The sequence below is a fragment of the Marmota marmota genome, unplaced genomic scaffold (assembly GCF_001458135.2).
Source record: "Marmota marmota marmota unplaced genomic scaffold, marMar, whole genome shotgun sequence".
Lineage (NCBI taxonomy): Eukaryota > Metazoa > Chordata > Mammalia > Rodentia > Sciuridae > Marmota > Marmota marmota.
The window spans coordinates 53,922-59,124 of NW_026000059.1; the positions used below are offsets into that span (position 1 = coordinate 53,922).

General features: G+C 37.8%; 1 pseudogene; it reads right to left on the minus strand.

Annotated features, from left to right (window-relative positions):
* Positions 1–2,050: 2,050 nt before the first annotated feature.
* LOC107160624 lies at positions 2,051–4,552 on the minus strand (annotated as a pseudogene).
* Positions 4,553–5,203: the final 651 nt, after the last annotated feature.

A 5,203-nucleotide genomic window follows, 5' to 3' on the forward strand; every position in this document is an offset into this window, starting at 1 on the left:
CTATTTGCATTTACACAAAGATTATTATTACAGAGAACTATTTCAGTATATTTTACTCATATTAGGGCACATTCTACACTGCCAGGACCATTGACTAAAGGAAATCAATATATTGATTGTTCCCCTTCAAAAGGCACATCAAGAACATGCTTTACATCACACAAACACTAAAGGACTTTACAAAAAATACAAAATAACCCAAAAACAAGCATGTGACATTATAGCTAACTGTTCATCATGTACTACTTTTAATATCCCTTACTGTCCTCTGGATGTTAATCCAAGGGGACTTCATCCTAATGCCCTTTGGCAAATGGATGTTGTTATAATTCAGTCATTTGGATGACTAAGATATATACATCATACCATTGATACTCATGCTCATTTTCAATGGGCCACAGCATTTTCTTTGGAAAAAGCTGATGCAGTCATTTCTCATTTATTATCTTTTTTTGCTATCATGGAAATTCCTAGAGAACTTAAAACTGATAATGCACCTGCATATACATCACAAAAATTACATTCATTTTTACAGAAATATGACATTACACATACATTTGGTATACCATATAATAGTCAGAGTCAAGCTATTATAGAAAGGGCAAATCGTACATTACGAAAATATATACATAAAATAAAAAGGAGGAAAATGTAGATAATCAGACGTGACTGCATGCGTGCTTGCAAACGAGACGCTTTGCAGTCCTTGGTGGAGCTTGCCTGCAAACATGATGTTCTGCCAAGTGGGCTAGGAGGGCTCTGAGAAAAGAAAATTACTTGCAAACAAGAATGTTTGTATGTTCTTATCAAAGAGCAGAACTCAGAATGCTCCAGCCCAAGAGTAGATTAAGACATGATCAGCAAGTTACTTCTGATTAGTAAGTTACTTCTGCACACAATGTTTTGCAACTTAGAGACCTGAGTCATTGCTATTGGAATGCTGCCTTCTTTGTTCACAATACTATAAAAGGACTGCTGTATTCAATAAAGGAGCTTCTTCTTCTTCTTCCTTGCTCATGCTGACCTGCATTTGAATTATTTGCGATGTGGCAATTTATAAGTTAGGTAAATGTGAAATGCTAAAAGATGTGAACAACTGTTCTGTTTAAGAGAATATTCTTTTTAAGAGTGCTACAAAACTCAGGTAATGATTATTTTTTTTAGTTAACCAAACCAGCCCACAATATAGCATGCTAAATTATACAGTTCAAATCCAAGGAAAGTAATTACTTTATTGGGTTACAAAACTTTGGTAAATCAATATAGTACTCTCTAATACAATAAACTATTTTTTTTTAGAGAGAGAGAGAGAGAGAGAGAGAGAGTTTTTCAATATTTATTTTTTAGTTTTCGGCAGACACAACATCTTTGTTTGTATGTGGTGCTGAGGATCGAACCCGGGCCGCACGCATGCCAGGCGAGCGCGCTACCGCTTGAGCCACATCCCCAGCCCTACAATAAACTATTATTTATGTTGGGAGTCATATATTAGATTTAATGATAATTTTCACTCCAAAATTATCTTTAAGTACCAAATCAAAACACTGATTGTTAGCACATCAAGTTATTTTATAGAATTTAATGTCTTTTAAAACTATACAATTTCTCCTTTTAGAGTGAGACTCTTCACGTATGCTGTTCTAGTCTGAATTAGCAAGGTGAGTGTATGTATATAAGGGGAGGCTCTGCATGCTTGGTTCTGAGGTTGGTCCAAAACAGGTAGAGTTGCCATGTCTGAAAAGTGTTAAAATTGTGTTTTGAGGAGACTTAATGTCAATACCAATTCCTCCCAAGTACTCTTAAAAAATTTTTAAATTTTTACATAAATATCAGAATCATAAAAATTAGTCAGTCCAAACCACAATACCCTCAGATGATTGCTTGGATTTTAGAAGCACTGTATCTTTTTATTTTGATCAAAACTTGCATAGCCTTACTCCAGGTTATTTTTTTTAATTCTACCTAAAATATAGTTGTGGTTTTTAAATAACAAATAAATACATTGTCTGATTGAAGAGACCAGGGGACCTGATATCGTTTACTGACTTTATTATTTCTCTACAAATGCTGCCATTGCCATCGGTGTCCTTATACTTCCATTCGCTGAGGCCATCAACAATTTAATCTCAGCATTTAGTTTATGTATTACCCATTCCATTGCTTCTCAGATTTTTCTAGCATTGGAAGATACCATGCTTACCCTTAACCCTTCCAGGTAACTGCTAAGGCTGACTTCCTGCACAGAGATGATGATTTCCTGAGGCCAAAGTCTTTTCTGGGTCTTGAGGATATGGTTTGTATATAAGTCTGTCATCCACTGAAACTATATTTGTAAAGGAAATATTAGTAGATTTAAGTTCCATTGTTTTCTCTAGAGAATCAACTACAGAATGTTCTTGGAGATATGTTTTGGTGCCGCAGTCTGGCTGGGCACAATCAGGAGCCATTTGTCAAAAGAAACTAACTTTATTTTTAGAACCACACACGCCAAACAAAACAGCCTCTCAGGAAAAACCCTCAGAGCCCCAACTGCCACCACCGCTTTCCACAAGCCTCTCTCTCCAACAAGCCTCTCTCCACCTCCCACAATCCTCCTGCTCTTGAGGCCGATTGGCTGGGTCACGTGGGTGGAGCCAAAAAAGTCCCCCAATGAGCAGCTCCGTGGTCTGAAAGGGCAGGGAAACAGCCCAATGAGCATCACCACAGAGGAGCCAATCAGCTAGATGTTGCTGGGGCCGCTGTGAGCCAATCATCAGCCAGCAGCTGGAAGTTTGCTGGCAGCTGGAAGTTTGCTGGGGCCCCTTCGGCTGTGGCTCTCAACATCTCCCCCTCTCTGTTTAAACAAAAAGCATGTGGCTTAGGGACCGTGCCTGCCTTAGGTTGTCCAATAGTACATATGGTCCTTACCCGTTAGGTTGGTACCATTGCAATTGGATCTTACCCGTCACTGACTACTGGTCCAGTATACAGCCACACCTGTGGAGAGGTCTTTGTACCAGCGGGGGGGTGAGGTTCTTTGCCTCACCTCTGTTGGCCCCCAAATTTTAGCTGGACAATCATGACAAGCAGAAGGGAGGAAGATACACCAAGCCAATTGACGGCTCCTTTTGGAAAAATTGTACCACCGATGACATCATCAGCAAAAATACCCCAACACTACCACAAGTCGCTGCACCAACAGATAGTTCACAATGCATACAGGTGAGCTCACAATGTGTCCAGGCAAGTTCTGCAAGCAGTTCAGTGATGGCTATTGTAGAAGCTGTAGATTGGTTTTATCTTTGACTTCACCAGCACTGGGATGAAGATAGGAATTCTGGCAATAATGGCTAAAGAAAAAATTATGTAACATTACAGAAGGCACTAAAAGAAAACAATTTTCTTAACAATTTACATTATCTTTAAGAGAATTATTAAATATAATGAAAAGGAAAGGTGAAAGTAAACAAACAGATCTGTTAACCTTCTTTTGTGTTCACATATTAAAACAATCTTTAACAGCTGTTTACCCAATTAAATTAAACCATTTAAATCACGTGAGTTAAAAAAAAATATTTGGATCCATTTTATCATGAGCGCTCATCATATATGATATATGGACATACATACATTCAAACATATAACACAAAACACAAGTGTGCACACATAATATAATACATACAACACATAACATTATAGTAAAGGCCTTATAACTTTTTACAGGTGAAATCTCCATTGCAATGTTTAAAAACTCTATAGTCAAAAAATAGAACTGATCAGCAAAACATTAACCTAGGTCTGTATGAGCTCAAAAAACGAAATAGAATGTGGGAAAGGGCAATAATAAAATTGATATTGAAAAAAGCATCCTGGTTCTATCGCAGATGTAAGGATAGCCAAACTGGAGTTTTGGATATCAGCTGTTATGGACTTGAGTCAAATCATCTTCTTTTTGGTCTGTAGAAATCGCTTTAGTTAATCTCTCTGGAATCCAAATCGGCTGCTGTTCTCCCTGTGGAAACACACAAACAGACCCTCGACTCCAGACAATTACTGGGTCAGGACCTTTCCATTGTCCTGTTGGAATATCCTTCCAAAGTACCTTGGGCTTATGCACATTTTTTGGACACATATGCCTTTCCGCAGCACTAAGTCCTGATGAATCCAAATTTAAAAAGTTTAGAGTAAAAAGGGTTATTTTAAGTTTATCTTTGGGGAATATATACCCCTTCCCAATTCCGTCTTTTTGCTTTAATAAGTACATTTTAATAGTTTGATGAGCTCTTTCAACTATGCCTTGTCCCTGTGGATTGTATGGGATTCCTGTTCCTTCGGCTGTGGCTCTCAACATTTTGGTTTTTGCTGCACCAATAAAAGACTTCAGGGTGGAAGGTTGTCTCCACTTTGTGCTGAGAAGTCTGTGGCTGTGCAGCTTTCCAAAGGGATCTCTATGGCTGTCCAGCACATTAATTCCAACCACATTCAGGTTCACAGGGTTTGGGCATTTCTGCATTGTAGCTGTTGTAACAGTTTCCCACGGGTTGAAGATATACTCCAAGGTCCAGAGCTTCATGGTGCCAGCAGCCCAAGCCCTGTCCTGGTTATGTCAGGGGACAATGAGGCACACAGGCATACTGTTCTGCCTTACCAGCATTCAGTGAAACACAGAGCATGTGTATATTTTTCTAGTTCATGGTTTTCTAATATGTTAAGTCTTCATTTAAATATTTGTGCTTTATTATCTATAGTTTTAAGTTCCTGAATACAAAAATTTTTAACATTGATCAGTACTATATATGCTTTTAATGAAACTTGTAGCATAATGTATTATGAAAGCATAATTTCATTATAAAATAAAATTATTTATTGTTTCTACCTACAGAGTTTTAAGCCTGAGTCTAGTAAGGTGTCATTACATAGTAACTACAGAATATATTCAAATGGTTTACCACTGAAAGAAGACCTACCAGCAAACTATGTATTAGGCAGGTATATAGAACAATTATTTCCATTCTTACCATTCTTGCTGTAATGCACTACATTTGAAGCACTAGGAAGCTCTGATGTTTTATTTCCATTTTTTTCCTCCATTCCTCCTCCTGCCCTGCAATATCTTGTTCATATGTTTTAATGCTGCATAAATATGCATTTTCTCATGCCTATTTCCTTTGGCTGCTGTGCTGAGCCCTAACAAGTTGATGCTTTTGTTACCTGTATACAGTTG